Source organism: Antechinus flavipes, chromosome 5 (assembly GCF_016432865.1).
Source record: "Antechinus flavipes isolate AdamAnt ecotype Samford, QLD, Australia chromosome 5, AdamAnt_v2, whole genome shotgun sequence".
Lineage (NCBI taxonomy): Eukaryota > Metazoa > Chordata > Mammalia > Dasyuromorphia > Dasyuridae > Antechinus > Antechinus flavipes.
The window spans coordinates 178898274-178917092 of NC_067402.1; the positions used below are offsets into that span (position 1 = coordinate 178898274).

Consider the following 18819-nt stretch of genomic DNA (forward strand, 5'->3'; position numbering starts at 1 on the left):
GGACAAAATAATCAATAACTATAGCAATCTAGTGTTTGATAAATCCGAACCCAGCTTTTGGGATAAGAACTCACTATTTGACAAAAACTGCTAGGAAAATTGGAAATTAGTATGGAAAAAACTAGGCACTGATCCATACCTAACATCATATACGAGTATCTCTGGAAGTCCCTTGCCAGAAGGGACCCTCTTTTCCCATGTTGAGATCTTGGGAAGTCTGTATCATAGCTTGACTATAAAGGACATTTGTTCCCACTGTGGCACAGTGTCTTATGATCTCATCTAAAGGAACATCCTTGCACAGTTCTGCATAATTCTACAGACCTCATTAGCATTTTCTTTAGCAAGTTGCTTTATCAAAATGTCTGTTACTGCATTTTCACCATTAGTTCATATGATAGCTGTCTGCAAATGTCCCACAAAATCAGTAAAGGGTTCATTTGGCCCTTGTGTTATTTTTGTGAAGGCTTCACCCTTGTAATTTTATTATGGAGAGAAGCCCATGCTTTGATAGCAACAGCAGCAATTTGCTCATATGCTGCTATGAAGTAATTAATCTCTACTGAGATATCTGCATAAGAACCTACACCTGTTAGTTGGTGACAGGTGATTGAAATATTAATTCCACTTTGACTATTTTGTTGGGCTTCTATCCTGCAGAGCTAACTATATTCAGCAAGCCACAAGTTTTGCCCAGGTTCTAAGCATACCCTTGCTATAGATTTACAGTCACTAGGAGTTAAGATTTCATAAGCCAAATTCTGTAATAACATCTTAACACAAACTAATGTAGCCCTATAAAGAGTGCAAACCTTTTTCAGGTCTTTGAGGATTTCTATATCAAAAGGAGTATATCTTCTACTTTCTTGACCTGAAGAGTTAGTGTTGAATCACAGGATATATATGTAGTTTTAACTCAACTATATCCTTCCCTTCTTCTGTGGCCTTAAGTACTACCTTTTGCAATTTACTTATAGGAGGGGGTGGTTGCTGGGGTGGAGGTGCTGGTGGCATCACTGCCCCTCCTCCTCCTCCTCCTTCCTCCATCCTGGAAGGTGGAGTTAATGGGGGAGGGTCAATTATCTGCTCCATAGGCAGGGTTGAAGCTTCCTGGTGAGATGGAAAATCACCATATCCTTGAACCTCATTTAAATCTCCATGCCCTGTGGGGATATGGTCATTAAACTGTTCTTTATTTTCCTCTTTTTCCTCACACTTCCTCATCTGGCTGTTCCTAGAACTTTTATTTTTTTCTATAACTTGCAGGATTCTTTAAGGCCAACTCTATTATGTTATATACATAAAATGCTTCGATGGAACTTGAATGAGGACCTTTTTCATTGTAGTATTCACAGAGTTGTTGTCCTACTAATTTCCAATTGTCTGGCGAGATTTGTTCTTTCTCTAAGAACTAAGGGGATGTGTGTTCTAATGTTCCCAAGAGTCTAGCAATCTGTTCCCAAGTTATAATTAAGTCTTGTCCCTTGATCAAGTTAAGCATGCTTTCTATAACGTCCTTTTGGGGCGGAGGGGAGGGGGTGTGGCTGGGGATGGAGGAGAATCTTTTCCTAACATCTGCTCCATTTCAGTCAGAAAAAGGTTACTAGTTTAGCCCTTAACAAAGTAAGTTCCCTATTTGTCTATTAAAATACTCACCCAATTTTCTAGTCACCAGGGACTTCTTCAGTGAAAGTAGGGTCCTTGGTTCCACGTTCAGACGCCAAATGTGATGACTGTGTTAGCACCCTGGATACTTTAAAATCAGCCAGAGTCAGGATCAGCAAAAATCCTTGATTTTTATTCTTTATTGAAAGGAGAAGAGAGCTCATGGATCCAGGAATCTCCTCTCACTTGTCCCACTCTACCCTTTTTCCCTCCTCCCAATCTCCCCATACACCAACCTATTGAGCCAGCACAGAATGGTGGTGTGGGCAATTTTCCAAGCAAATGCTAATAGAGTATTTTCAAATTTTTAAGTTATGTTATTTGGTGAATAAATGTTGAATAAAAATGTAATTTTATGTTAGGGATGCCTGTAAACATGCAGTTATCCTATTTACTTCATTTGGTATTTTTAAATTTCTACGTTTACTCATTTGAAATATAATTACAATTTTGAGGTACTACCTAATACATATTAAATTGGATATTAGGACAGAAAAGGGAAATAATAATGGTGGATGGGGATATGGAAAAATGAGATATTAATGCATTATCATTGTAAACTGATTCAACTAATCTTTATGCCCAAAGAGCTATAAAACCAAGCATAACCTGAGCTAGCAATACCACTACTTAGTTTATATCCCCAGAGAAAGAAAAATAAAAGGAAGAGAAATTTTGTAAAAATATATTAATATACTTTATTTAAAAAGTATATTGTACCAAAAATATTTATAGCAACTCTTTTCTGAGGACAAAGAATTGGAAATTGAGGGAATACCCATCAGTTGGGGAATGACTGAACAAATTGTGGCATATGATTATGAAGGAATCCTATTGTGTTATTAGAAATGATGAGCAAGATTCTCTCAGAAAACCTGTATTACAAAGTGAAAGTTGTGTACAAAGTAATAGCACTATTGTAAAATAATCAACTGTGAATGACTGCTGTTCTCAGCAATTGTATTGCTTGGATCATCATATGATCCAAGAATACTGTGAAAGACTTATGATGAAAAATGTTATTCAAATCCAAAGGCAGGACTAATAGTGTCTGAAAACAGATTGAAGCATATTTTTTTTTACCAGAAGTAATGATGATTGAATACAGTTTGAATCATACTTTTTAAAGTTTATTTTTCTTGACAGTTTTTTTCTGTTTTATTTTTTTACAGCATGACTATTATGGAAATGCATTGCATTGTTACACATGTACAATCTGTATCAACTTGCTTGCCTTCTCAATTGGTAGAAAGAGAGAAAATTTAAAAGTCCAAGTTTTAAAAATTAATGTTATAAAATATTTTCACATGTAACTAGGGAAAATAAAATACTAAGCAAAGGCAAAAAATCATCACTACACCCTACCATCCCTCCTAATTTTTAGCTGTGTTACTCCTTCATTTCTCAAACTATTTGAAAAAGATGTCTATATTTAGTGTATTCATTTTCTTTCTTCTAATTTCCTTTTTAGTTCACTGTAATCTGGCTTTTGATGTAATTCTCTCCAAATTATAGATAATCTGATGTACAAATATAAAGGTCTCATTTTGTAGTCTTGTACTCTATAATCTCTCTGCAGCATTTGACCCTGCTGAATACCTTCTTTTTCAGGATATAGTCTTGGTTGTCATGCCACTGTCCTCTAGGATAATGGCTATTATCCTAACTTTCTAGCCATCTGTTCTTATTTTGTCTCTTTTATTGTATCTTTATGTTAATGCCCACTAATTCTGGGAATATATCTAGATCTGCCCCTGGGATCTCTTTCTTTTTTTTCTTTAAAACTTTTCTTGGTAACCTCATTAAACTTCATGGGTTCAACTACTGTCTCTATGCAAATAATCTTAAGTCTCTTTGTCCACTCTTTGTCTCCTCTGGACTCCATTTTTACCATCATAAACTAGTCATTGATTTAGCTTGAATACATTCCATGTGTCCATAATAAAACTCATTATCACCCCCTCAAATTCATGATTTCTTAAACCTTTCTTGCTATTTTTAGAGCCCTAATCTTTTCAGTAACCCAGTCTTGAAACCTCAATGTTAATTTTGATGCTTCACTTTTCCTGGTCCCATATATCTAATCAATTGCAAAATGTTATTTCTAGCTCCATAACATCTTTAACATTTATTTCCTCTTTTCTAGTCAAACCAGCTCATCCAGAGAAAGAACTGATGAATAGAAGTGTGCATAGAGTAATTTTATACACACACACACACACACACACACACACACACTTATTTGTATCTAATATTAATTATTTCTAGGGAAGGGAGAAGGGGAAAAAGGAGGAAAATAAATTTATTCAATAATTTTATTTTATATATTTAAAAAGAATAGCAAGGTTTTACAAAATAGATTTGCAGTTTCATGCGTAATGATCTTTTTTGTTATAATATATTATGGAAATGCTTATTCTATTCTATAAATTAAAAATAAAATAAATTTTGTTCTGACCCTTATCACCTCTGACATAAACTTCCAGTTTGGACTCTAAACTACACAGTTATTAAGTTGATTAAAGTTGTAATCACATTATGCTGCTGCTAAATAAATTCATGGACAGCCCTAGTTCTCCTATGATAAAATATGTCTATACATTTAAATCTTTTTAAAAATGTGAACTCAGGGCAGCCAGGTGGCATAGAGTTACAAGTATTTATTTTTTTAATAAAAATATGATCTCTTATCTTTCTTGTCTTATATTGTATTCTTTTACAGGCACTCTGTTTCATCCATAATTGGACTATTGCCTATTCTTTACACATAACATTCAATTTCTCAATTTGATGCCTAGAATTTATTCCTTTCTCACTCTGCCTCTATGAATCCCTCATTTTCTTCTAAACTCAGGTCATGTGCTACTTTTACCTGAAGCTTTTTCGAGTCTCTAGTGTATCCTCCAAAGTATTTTGTAATTATTTTGTATATTTCTTTCAAGTGCTTATATATGTATATATGATAAAAATAAATATATATTTATTAAATATAATGTAAGCTTTCTTTGAAGGAAAATGGAGGTGAGCTGGTTGAATTTATTTCTTACAGAAACACAACGAATCACTTCTGTGGGTAGAGTCAAAATGGCAGAATAGAGAACAGCACTACAGTTGAACACTCCCCAAAGTCCTCTTCAAATAATTTTAAAATAATGCTTCAAATCAAATTCTGGGAAAGTTGAGCAAAAAAAAATGATAGAAAAGAAAAAAAAAAGAAAGGGGGGATAGAATGTTCAGGATGAGACATTCTTCTAGCCCAAGGCAATTTAAGAAGTAAGAAGGAGAGATCTCTGACACAAAAGTAGAAACTAGGCAATAGCCTAGGTAGATTTAATGCAAATTGTATACTTGGTACCAGCAGTAGTAGCAGCTCCAGAATCTCTTAAACCAGAGACAATAAAGGAATATAGCAACTAGTCAAAAAGAGATTACAGGAAGATCACTGTGCTAGCACTGAGAGTGGAACCAGAAGCTATATGGTAATTCCATTGTCTATAACCATTTCGAGGTGGCAGCTCTACACTAGAAATCAGGGAGTAGGGACCCTAAGAAGGTGGTATAATTTTTAGTCCCAAGGAAACAAGGATCCTGAGGAACAGTATCAATTGCAATTCCAAATGATGAGGGGCCAGAGGACAGACCAGGATATCAGTGACCATTCCTCTCCCTGAATTATACTACCTTGGAAGTACCAAAAATTTACAAACCATACAAATTGGCTTAGAAAATAGTAATGCAAACAAACAAATCCTAAAGATAGGGATAGTGCCACTCTTCATTTCATATACACACCAAGAACAGAAAGGAATTTTAACATAAAATCCAAAATAAAGAAAAAAATGTTTAAAAATGAGCAACAAAACAACAAAAGAACCTAATTATAAAATTCTTCTACAGTGAAAGGGAAGATCAAGACACAAACTCAAAAGATGACAATTATGCGGTCATTATCAGCTACAGAAAAGCTTCAAAAGGGGAAAAAAAAGTGAATTGTATACAAGCCCAACAGAAATTAGTGGAAGAGCTTATATATATATATATAATATAATAAAATAATAATAATAATAATAAAATAATTATTCATAATAAAATAAGAGTGAAGGAACTGTTGGATAAAGAAATAAGACCAAGTTAAGAAAAGTATAAAAAGATAATTAAAACTTGATAAAAGAGACACAAAAATATGAAAGAAGCTAATGTCTTACAAAAACAGAATTGTCCAAGTGGAAAAAGGTACAAAACTTCACTGATGAAAATAAATCTTTAAAAAACAAAATTAATCCGAGGGAAAAATAGAAAGAAAAGTATTCCCTAAAAATTAAAATTGGTGTTCTCATTCTTCTTTTACAACATAATTAAGTATTTTTAAAAAATCTTTATTTTCATTTAAAAAAATAGAGAAAATCTCTGTGACATATCAAGAAACAACAAAACAAAGTCAAAAGAGTGAAAATAGAATAAAATGTGAATTATCTCATGGGAAAAAAATGATTGATGTGGAAAATAGATTAAAGGCAGACTATTAAGAATATTTGGATAGCCTGAAAGGCAAGAACAAAAAAAGAACCTAGACATCTTATTTTAAGAAATTATAAAACTTAATTGCTGTCATGTCAAATGAGCAGAGACCTGGATATAATACCTGGAAAGTAAAAGAGAAGGTAAGATTAAAATAAAAAAATATTTTTATATTTAAATTATTATTACATTAATATATAATAAATAAAATATATTAAAATTATACCACCTTCTTAGGGTCCCTACTCCCTGATTTCTACTGTAGAACTGTCACCTCGAAATGGTTATAGACAATGGAATTACCATACAGCATCTGGTTCTACTCTCAGTGCTAGCACAGTGATCTCCCTGTAAATAAAAAAAATAAAAAATAAAAAATAATCTACCCAGCAAAATTGAGTATAATCTTTTTTTTCCTAAGGCAAATGGGATTAAGTGACTTGCTCAGGATCACACAGCTAGGAAATGTTAAGTATCTGAGGTCAAATTTGAACTCAGATCCTCCTGATTTCAGGGCTGCTGCTCTGTCCATTGTGCCATCTAGCTGCCCCAAATTTAGGTATAATTGTTAAGAAGAAAAATATATTTAATGAAATAAAAGACTTTTAATATTCCTGATGAAAACATCAGAACTGAAAAGAATATTTGAGTTTCAAATATGACTCAAGAGAATCTTAAAAAGATAAACATAAAAAAGAAAACACAAGGGATTCAGTAAGGTTAGACTATTTCCATAGACTATGAAAATGTCAAAATGTAAATTCACAAAACTTTATCATTATTAAGACTTTTAGAAAGGGTCTACATAAATATATCCTTTTTTGCAGGATATGGGAATGAAAAGCTTATATTGGGATGACATAAAAAAAAATTATTGACAAGGAAGAAGGATGCCCTGGGAGATTATGAGAGGGAAGAATGAGGAAATTATATCATATAAAGAGGCACACAAGGGAAAGTTTTTATAATGGACAGGAAATTGATGAGTAGAGCAGAGCAAACAATATCTGAACATCACTCTCATCTGAATTGATTCAAAGAGGGATATTTAATACATACCGATACATTCATACACCTTCACCTGAGTATAGAAATATATATTCACTCAATTAGAAAGATATAAAGGAAAGGCAGGATAACATAAAGGAGTGTGAATAGAGGAAAGCAGAGGTCAGAAGCAAAACATATTTCAGAGGATGGACAAGATAAAAAGAGAAAGATAAACAAAAGAAAAGAATGATAGAGGAAAATGAGGTAAATAATCACAACTGTGAATATGAATGAGATGAGTTCCTTCATAAAACAGGAAAAAGTACAATGGATTAGAAACTAGCAACTAACAAGATGTCATTTATAAGAAATACACTTAAAATGGAGATATACACAGAATTAAAATAAGAGACTGAAGCAGAATTTATCATGCTTTACCTGAAGAAAAAAAAGGCAGAGGTAGCAATGCAAAGCAAAAACAAAAATAGAACTAATTTTAAAACATAGACATAGAAATTTTAGCTTGCAAAATGGCATCATAGGTAATGAAATAACTTTGATAACAAACATGCATGTACCAAACAGCATAGCATTCAAGTTCTTAAAGGAAAAGTTAGGTGAATTACAGGAATAAAAAACAAAAAGAAAAAGAAACCAGACCCAATAAAAAAGTGCTCTTGGGGGAACTGTTCTCAGAGTTAGATTAAAATAATCAAAAATTAAATAATAATACAAGGGAGATGAACAGAATGTAAACAAATTAAATATAATAGAGCTCTGGAGAAAATTTAATGTAAATAGAAAGTAGTATGACTTTTTCTCAGCTATATATGACATGTCATAAAAACTGACTATGTATTAGGACATAATGTCTTCACAAGTGCAGAAAAACAGGATGATTAAATTCATCTTTTAAAAACCATAACACAATAAAAATTGCATTTAATAAAAGGTCACAAGAATATAGATTAAAAGTTAATTGAAGCTAATCTAATCCTGAGGAATAAGTAGGTCAAAGAATAAATCATAAAAATAATAATTTCATCAAAAACAATGACAACACAAATCAGTAGTGGGTCTATATCCCAAGGAAATCCTAAGGAAGGGAAAAGGAATAAAAATGTTTTTAGCAGCTCTTTTTGTGGTAGCAAAGAATTCGAAAAGGAATTGATGCTCATCATTGGGGAATAAAGGAAAAAATTGTGGTACATGAAAGTAATGGAATATTATTGTTCTATTTAAAAAATGATGAACAGACTGATTTTAGAAAGGCCGGGAAAGATTTACATGACCTGATGCTAAGTGAAACAAGAAGAACCATGACTACATTGTACACAGTAACAGCAAGAATGTCCGATGATCAACTATAAAAGGTTTGATTCTCCTTAGTAGATACAAAGCAATTCCAATAAACTTTGGACAGAAAATGCCATCTGTATCCAGAGAAAAAACTAAGGAAACTAAATGTAAATCAACAATGCTATGTTCACTTCTTTTTTTTTAAATCTCTCATGGTTTTTCCCTTTTGTTCTGATTGTTCTCTCCCAGCATAATGCATAAAACAATGTGTATTAAAAATAAATATGCTAAAAAGAAAAGAATTACAATAATGTAATATAATAATCTGAGACAATATCAAAAGACTCATGATGTAAAATGCTATCCATATCTAAAGAAAAACAATATGGAGTAGGAATATGGATCAAAGCATACTAATTTCATTTTTTTCTTTCTTCTGGTTGTTTGTGTTTGTTCTAATTATTTTTTCACAACATAAGTAATATTGAAATATTTTTAAAATATGGCAGAGCCAAGATGGTGGAGCGTAAATAAGACAGATTTTCCCAATTCTCCACATTCCTTCAGAATCAACAAAAGACCAAGCCTCTGAACATATTTTGGAGTGACAGAACCCAAAAATTTTAGAATTTAACAATTTTCCAGTATAAGGACTGGGAGGATTTTAGGGAAGTTTTATCTTATTGAGCAGGAGGAAACATGGTTCAGTGCAGGTACAGTGTGATGCGGCCCAGAATAGCATTTGGAAGCCTGATGAAGGGAATCTAGCAGGAAGCTTTTAGCCAAAATACAGCAATGTTCATTACTCTGCCCTGATTCAGAAAGCCAGGGCATCAGCAGACCAGCTATGAGACCTTCAATGCAACTACAGAAGTCAATTGTGAGCCTCCAAACCCCAGCATAATAGGTGGGACTTGTCTTGGCCAACCTAGCACAATGGGGAAGCCTGCTGCACCAGCAGCCACAGCCCAGTGCATTCAGTGAGAGACCCTGTCACCTTGCAAAAGAATTTGGGATAATTTCCCATGTGCCCTAGGAGCAGAGCTCAACTTTTTGAAAATGAGCCAAAAAGTAAAAAGAGCTCTAACTACAGAAAGTTACCTTGGAGACATGGAAGATTGGAACACAAACCCAAAAGAGAACAGGAAAGGCAAAATGCTTTTAGGTGAAGTTTCAAAGGAGGATGTGAACTGGTCTCCAAATCAAAAGACTCTCTCTCAAAGAGTTCAAAAAGGATTTTAAAAGAGAGATAGAAGAACAATGCAGGAAAATACTATGCAGAAGAAATATAAGAGTTTGGGAAAGAGCCAACAGTTTAGAAAAGGAAACTCAGAAATTAATAAAATAAATCAACCCCTTAAAAATAAATTCGGCAAATGAAAAAAGAAAACAACTTCTCAAAAACAGAATTGGTGAAATTGAGGGAGGGGGGAAACCAACTGAACAAAACAACTCCTTTAAAAGTACAATTGTCCAAATGCAAAAAGAGGTTGAAAAGCTAACTGAAAAATCAGTCACTGAAAATTAGAATTGGACAAATGGAAATGAATGACCCAATGAGACATCAGAAATCAATCAAGCAAAAATTTTAAAATGGAAAAAATAAAAGAAAATATTAAAAACTTCATTATAAAAACAACTTAACTGGAAAACAGATAAGAAAAACCTTTTTAAAATTATTGGACTACATGAAAAAAAAAAAAAGAACCTGGATATCTTTTAAGAAATAATCAAGGAAGTTACCCTAATATTCTAGGACCAGAGTATATAATAGCCATTGAAAGAATTATCACCTAAAAAAAGACCCCAAAATGAAAACTCCAAGGAATATTGTAGCTAAATTCCAGAATTATCAAATCAAGGAGAAAATACTGCAAGCAAACATTAAGAAACAATTTAAATATTAAGGAGCCATATCAGGATTACCAAGTACTTAGCAGCTTCCTCATTGGGTTAATCAGAGAGCTTGAAATATGATATTCCAAAAGGCAAAGGAGGCTACAAAAAAGAATCACAAAACAGCAAAACTAAGCATTATCTTTCAAGGGGAAAGATGGACATTCAGTGAAGATTCATTCTGGGGAGAAGTGAAGGAGGCAGGCAAGGTTCCACATGGCTTACCAAACATGTATCCTGGATTCTGGAGTCCGGGGTCTCCAGTCTCTCTCCTCCTCGTCCTGCTGCCAAGGGACTCTGATTCCTCCCTCTCTGCCCTCCAAGCCTTGCCTATGATTATCTCACCATCAAACATTCAGCAAGCACCAATGGTGAGGAGATCCATCATCCAAATATATGCAAATAGAGCCATTATCTTACATTGAATAGGTAGCAAGTCTCTTGTCTCTTGTCTGATTCAGAGTTTCAGTCCTCTAAAGATAATAATAAGATAGCATTCCAGACCTTATGTGATGAAACTAAAGCAATTCTTAGGGGAAATTTTATATCTCTTGCTTACAGAAATAAAACAGAGAAAGAGAAGGTCAATGAATTGGGCATGCAACTAAAAAAAAAAGCTAGAAAAAGAAGAAATTAACCATCAAAATTAAATACCAAATTAGAAGTTATGAAAATCAAAAAAATTAATAAAATTGAATTTAAGAAAATTATTTAACTAATAAACAAATAAGAGTTGATTTTATGAAAAAAATAAAATAGATAAACCTTTGGTTTACTTGATTAGAAAAAGAAAAGAAGAAAACAAATTATTATTGTCAAAAATGAAAAGGGTGAATTTACAACAAATGAAGAGGAAATTAAGCTAATTATTAAAAGCTATTTGGCTCATTTGTATGCCAATAAATCTGATAATCTAAGTAAAAATATAGATTGCCTAGATTAACAAATGAGGAAATAAATGATTTATTTGTTTCATTTGAGAAAAGTAATTTGAACAAGCCTCTAATGATCTCTCTAAGAAAAAAACTAATTCCTTTGATAGTCAGTAGATATGATTCCAGCATCTGCAATCTTTTATTGTGGCTGCTGCTAAGTCCTGTATAATTCTAAATATATCTCTAGATATTTGAATTTTTTTTCTTGTTCCTTGAAAATTTTTCTCTTTTATCTGAGGGTTTTAAAATTTGGCAATAATGTTTCTATGTGTTTTCCACAAAGGATTTCATTGAGATGGTCTTCAGTAGATTTTTTTCTAATTCTACTTTCTCTTCATGTTCTATATCTGCAGAACAATTTTCTTGATTATTTCTTGCATTTTGTGTCAAAGTCCTTTTTTTGGTCACAAATTTCATGCAATCCACTTATTTTTGTATTTTCTGTTCATGATTTGTTCTCCAGATATGTCATTTTTCTTATAAGATCTTTCACATTCTTTTCTATTTTTTCATTTTTTATCATCTGTTTTATAATTTCTTGGTCTCTCATAACTTCACTGACTTCCCCTTGTACAATTCTAATTTTCAAAGAGTTATTTTTGTCTTTGAGACTCTGTATCTTCTTTTTCTACTTGGTTAACTTTTGCATAATCTTGTTTTTTGTGGATAGATTTTACTTTTATTTTTTAGTTTTTTCTCAATGTCTCTCATTTGATTTTTCTTGGAATCCAGCTCCAGTGAATACCAAAGATGTGAATAAATATACAAGGTGTGGCAGAAGATATGCTTTGCAATCTCCATTTATTAATCTGAATGCCAGGCTTAATAACTTTTAGGCTAGTGTTACAATATTACAAGCTATCTTCAGTTGACATCATTCCTCTAGGGTTAATGCACATTCCATACTGGGACATTTCAGTAACTGTTGAGATAGATTACTACAGTGTTCTCCTCTGAAGATGAATCCCAGTCTTCCCTGTTCCCATAGTATGTTTCTGTCATGGGATTCTTTCTTCTTTGCTGGTTCATTTTTTTAAAAAATAAGATGTATTAGTGTAAACACTTCTAATCTTGAGATGGGGAGGATGGTGTCCCTAGATTTGCTTCAGCTCTTCTCTTTGACCAGGAACCCTAAACCAAAAAGCTCCCCACTGCAGCAAGTGCCCAAAGTCAGCTGCATCCCTGCCCAACTGCCTCTGCATTCACTGGTTGTTCTGGTTCCTTCTGCCCAGGGGAATCTCTGCAGCACAACTGGGCCTGGCATTCCTAATCAGTTGAGGTTCCCTCAGTCTTCCCTGAATCTGACCCAGACTACACAAGCAGTCCAGGAGGTGAAAGTTTCTGTGGTTCCTGCTGAGTCTCCAGCTACATACCCCTAACCCAAGGGCTTCCCACTTGGTGAGGTTCTGAGGAGCTGGGGGAAATCTGGGGGAAAATAAATAACCATATCTTAAATTGAAATCACTCTGGCTTTCACTGATTGACCAATTATAGATTCCAGGCCAAGCCCCACTTGATTATTGTTTGGGCCCTGATTGGCTCATAGTGATGTAAATAACATTTTTTTTTCTGTTTTGGTCAGAAATCTTGAGAATCTTCTTCAACTAGAATAATATCTTTGAGTAGGTAAAAGAGGCCATCCTCTGCCACATTTCTTTAAAAAGTCAAGGTCTCCCATTGTATCCAGGGTCATCTCCAATCCTCCTGATCTATATCTTGCCACTGGACCCAGATTACTAGAAGGAAAAGTGAGGCTTGTCACTTTGCACAGCCCTATCACTTAAATTCAATTTACTTTGAGTTCTTTTACCAAATGTTGGATGACCACTTTAGGGCATAGAAGAGATGCTTCTTTATGCAGGATTTGGACTAGATGTTACCTGAAGTCCTTTCCAGTTTTGAGATATTGTAATTCTCTTAATTCCAAAAATTGTAAGTCACTCAGAACAATGTCAACATATACTGTGAAGTATCTTATGATATATTTTCTACATCTTCTACATGAAAAATTATACAAAGGATATACTCAAAAATATGTATAACTGGAAAAACAGGTAACCTGTTACATAGTGAGGAGATGCAGTACATAGACAACTTGAGTACTACATTAGTAATCCTAAGATATTTAATAATAAAAATAATAATTAAATACAGAGAAATCTCCAATTCTCATTGTCAATCCTCTATGAGTAGTATATAGGAAGAAATGTAAGATCCCGATTACAAGCATCAAAAAGGGTGAAGAAATTGATTGGCATCAGTGGAGGAAAATCATATATCAATGAAAATATGTATCTACCAAAGTACTTGAATAGCATTTGTTAGAGAAATAACTTTATCCCAAGTAAAATTTACTATGCTATAGTTTTAGCAGAGCCATTAAATAAAGTAGCTAGGTGATATCACATATACATAGAGACCTGAATCCAAATTAAGCCTCCAACTATTGACTAGCTGGGTAACCCTGGCAACTCACAATCTCTGTTTATCTCAGTGAATAATAGTAATTATAATAGGATCCATCATCCAAGGATATTTTAAGGAAAAATGGGATTATATCTGTCAAATGGTATGTCATACAGTAGATAGGTCAAGTAATTAGTCACTCACTTAAGTGTGAACTACTAATCCTCAGTGGTCATTAAAACTGTACTCATCTCTATTCACTATGCTACCACTGTAATTCAGGCCCTCAGTATTTGTGGTAAAAGCCTCTTAATTGGCCTTTCTGTTTCGAATCTAAATTTGTTCCCTCCAACATTTACCATTATCTTTTTCTGTTATCTTAGCCAATCTGAGAAGTGTGTAGTGGTACCTCAGAAATGTCTTAATTTGCATTTCTTTGAGATTTTGGCAATATCCTGTATATTTTCTCTAATCTGTTTCCAAATTTTGTATTTCTTTCTTTATAGCATTTCTCTTTTCTATATTTTTCTCTCTATTGACATGGTCACCAGAATAGTTCAGGCTCCCATCACCTCTCATCAAGAAAATTGTAATAGCGCCTAATTTGTCTCAAAAAGTGACCCACTCCCCAACAAACTACACATCCTCTCCTTTTTAGTCTTATACTTATGTTCTATCACATATTCTATGATCTAGTGTCACTGGTCTTCTTGCTATTCTTTGAAAAAAACATTCTGTATCTTGACTAGAAATTTCATTTACAACCTAATATTTACTCATTATATCTATTGAAAATTTCTTTTGTCTACTCATTTTTCCCAATCGTTATTTTTTTCTAGCAGTAGCTAGGTGATATCACATATACATAGAGACCTGAATCCAAATCAAGCCTCCAACTATTGACTAGCTGGGTAATCTTGGCAACTCACAATCTCTGTTTATCTCAGTGAATAATAGTAATTATAATAGGATCCATCATCCAAGGATATTTTAAGGAAAAATGGGATTATATCTGTCAAATGGTATGTCAAATGTCAAAGTGTAGTATCTAATACCTTGTAGGTGCTAATAAATGTTTTCTTTCCTCCTAATTATTTTAGGTGTGATGATTTCTTTTTTAAAATAATAGCTTTTTATTTTAACATATATGCAAAAAGTAGTTTTCAGCATTTACCCTTGCAAAACCTTATGATCCAAATTTTTTCTCTCTGCCTTCTCCCATCCTCTCCCATAGACAAGAAGTAATCCTATATATGTTAAACATTTGCAAATGTTATAACATATTTCCACAATTACCATGCTGCACAAGAAAAATCAGATCAAAGGAGGGGATTATAAAGAAAACAAGGAAACAACAACAAAAAAAAGAGGAAAATATTATATTGTAATCTACATTCAGTCCCCATTGTCCTCTTTCTGAGTGAAGATGACTCTTCATCACAAATGTATTGAAATTGGGCCAAATGACCTCATTTTTTAAAAAATCCACATCCATCAGAATTGATAATAGCATATATATATATGTATACATATATATATATATATATATACATATTTTTGTGGTTGTGTACAATGTTCTCTTGGTTCTACTCACTTCATTTAGCATCAGTTCATGTAAGTCTCTTCAGTCCTTTCTGAAATCATCCTGCTGATGATTTCTTATAGAACAATAATATTCTATAACATTTATATGCCATAACTTATTCAATCATTCTCCACCTAATGAGCATCTGCTCAGTTTCCAGTTCCTTGCCACTACAAAAAGAGCCGCTACAAACATTTTTGCACATGTGGGTCCTTTTCCTTTTTATGATTCCTTTGTGATAGAGCCCCAGTAGAAACACTGCTGGATCAAAGGGTATGCACAGTTTGGCAGCCTTTTGGGCATAATTCCATATTGCTCTCCAAAATGGTCAAATCAGTTCACAAGTCCACCCCAATGTATTAGTATTCCAGTTTTCCCACATTCCCTCCAACATTTACCATTATTTTTTTCTGTTATCTTAGCCAATCTGAGAGGTGTGTAGTGGTACCTCAGAAATGTCTTAATTTGCATTTCTTTGACCAATACTAATTTAGAGCATTTTTAACATGACTAGAAATTGTTTTAATTTCTTCATCTAAAATTTGTCTAAATTAAAAAATTATCTGTTCATAGTCTTAAACTATTTATCAATTGGAGAATGGCTTATAAATCTGAGTCAATTCTTTATATATTTTAGAAATGAGTCCTTTATCGATACCCTTGGATGTAAAAAAAAAAAAAATCCTGTTTTCTGCTTCCCTTCTAATCTTGTCTGCATTGTTTTTGTTTGTACATAAACAGTTTAATATAATCAAAATTATCCATTTTTAATTTCTTCATGTACTCTATTTATTTTTGGCCACAAATTCCTTCCCTTTCCTTGGATCTGAGAGCTAGATGATCATTTGTTCTAATTTATTTATAGTTTCTCTCTTTATGTTTACATCACAAACCATTGTGGCCTTATCTTGATATTGGGTGTCAAGTGTTGGTCAGTGACTAATTTCTGCCACACTATTTTCCAATTTTCCCAGCAATTCTTGTCAAATAGTGAGTTCTTATCCTAGAAGCTGGGGCTTACAATGATTTCTTACTTTCCCCTGTTTCTCATTTGTTTTTACTTTCTTTGGTGAATTTGTTATTATTTTGAGGCAATAAATTGGTGTAGCTTCATTAGAAGAGTAGTAGTAGTTACTCTATTATTTCTTGCTGAAATTCATGTATCATTATTATTTACAAGACAATCTATACAATTCAAATACTCACATTGGTACTTGAGGATAAACAATGAAAAAAATATTGTTTTGAAGTGACGAGAGTTAGTGTGAATATTTAATAATTTGCCTACCAATATGCTATCATTAAAACTAAATATATAAACAAAACATTGTATTTCTAGAATTGTATAAGTTTATATGGAAATAACATAGTAACAACAGTATTAAAATGTTAAATTTGACATATGTATTGAAACTACATTAATTCATCTCATTTTTGGAAGGAATGAAATGAAATCTAATAAAAATTCAAAAAATAAAATAACTCTAAACATATTCATTGATACTGTATTTGAGGAAAGTGATATCCAATCCCAAGCAACATCTAATACATACTTTTTTTTTTAACAAAGATAAAATTTCTTCTGGAATTTGTACTCTACAAACTACCAAAAGGATCTTGCACTAAAACTATAGTTTAAGAGGCTTCACAATGATCTTACCAATAAAGTATGTTGCAATGCTATGTGACATTAAGTTGATATTAAGGGTAGGAAGTCCTAAGATTGTGTACATCTACTGTTTTCATGTTGATTTTTGGTTCATAACTGAGGTGAACCTTTATTTAAAAGAATTTTGCATTTGACTAAACTTAATCATGATTCTATTATTTGGACAGAACCTTTTTAGATTTAAAAAACATTTGGTAATATTTGCATCATACCTAATTCAGGTATAAAATACAAAAGAGTTTCAAACCATCTATTCAAAGTCCTTTAGTTGGAACCACAGATGTGGCATGTGGTATATATGTCCAGGTGTGGATGTTTTGTCAGTTGACTTAAAAATCAGTTGCTTTTATTGTGGTGGTATTGATACAACTGAGAGTTAAGAGGGAGAAAGGTTGAAAGGAAAAAATGAGCAAAAATAGATATCACTAAAAATACAAAAAAAATCCCAATAGATTCTTTTTTCATTTCATAATATTCTTTGAAACTAAATATTTTTTCATCAATTGCTCTAGGATGATGTCAAACAAATTTATGGATTTTTAACCTTTGCTGTTATACAATTAATTTTGTTATATATTTACTCAAAAACCATGGTACTCCATCTTCTTTCCACTTAGAAACAAAGGCATAATTAGTTACTGATATTTCACATTTATCTTTGAGCTCACTTATTGAGAAGGATTCATTTATCCCCCTTTACCAAAGACCTCCTATATAATAAGACAACAAATCCTTTGGAGATAGCCTGAGATATAACATTAGCATATGTCAAATTATATGAGTTGAAATACAGTGTCCAGAAATGATGAGGACAGTATGAATATATAATACAAAAGTATATGTTTATATATGTGTATATCATAATTAGTATGTAGATATATCATGTATGTTTAAATATATAGAGATGTATATACACATATATACATATTATTTCATCTCTGGATACTCCATTTTTTGTTGCACCACTTATAATATGTCAGTGTTATTCTAAAGGTCACTCCAAAGGATTCTTTTATCTTGTCACATGAGATCCCTGAATTGGATTCCCCCCAAAATATGGAATATTCTGAATAACTGAGTTCAAGGATGAATGCAAAATTATCATAATGCATATGTATGTTTACTAGAATTTTAAATATTTGCACACAACCAAGAAGAAACAGTAGCTGTTCTCATTCTGTTTCCTTTCCTTCTCATACATCTTATGTTTGGCCATTTCCACCAGGGGCACATCTCCTTTCAAAGCTCCACTTTGATTCTGTGGTAGGCCACTAAGAATGGAAAAATTAAGACTGAATTTTTGGAACTTCTGGGATAGGAACATTCACAAAAGGAGGTAGAAGAACTAACTCTTACCTGGAAATAGAAACTGAAGCCAGCTGATGCCCCTCAATAATCTGTAGTGGAACAGGAGCCACAATCCTCAGGATAAAAGTTAGAGAAGAGATTTACCCAGAGCTGTCCTATGTGGGAAGGTGAGATAGGCTCTGATAGAGCAGATAAGGGGGGAAGAGGGATGAAGGATGTGGTTTCCACCACCTTTGGGCAGTCTGCTCTCCTTTCTCTCTTCTCACGGTCCCTTTCCACTTGAAGCTTGCAGTACCCTAGCCACATTGGCAAAGGCGATGACGGCATCTCAGCTTCCTGAGAACAGAAACAGTTCAAGCCTTTGAGCCATTTCTTTGCAAGTTGCTGTAAGCCTAAGGCTACACGTGATAAAGCTTTCTTTGTGTGTGTGTATGTGTGTGTGTGTGTGTGTGTGTGTGTGTGTGTGAGAGAGAGAGAGAGAGAGAGAGAGAGAGAGAGAGAGAGAGAGAGAGAGAAAGAAGAGAGAGAGAGAGAGAGAGAGAGAGGAG

General features: G+C 33.2%; 1 protein-coding gene across 1 annotated transcript in view; it reads right to left on the minus strand.

The window, feature by feature from the left end:
• The window catches only part of SLCO1C1 (solute carrier organic anion transporter family member 1C1), a 109878-nt gene extending 91281 nt beyond the window's left edge, over positions 1-18597 (minus strand). Inside the window, exon 1 of the mRNA XM_051961389.1 lies at positions 18320-18597. The gene's annotated coding sequence lies outside the window, so the exon portion shown is untranslated. The remainder of the gene's footprint in view (positions 1-18319) is intronic.
• Between the last annotated feature and the right edge of the window lie 222 nt (positions 18598-18819).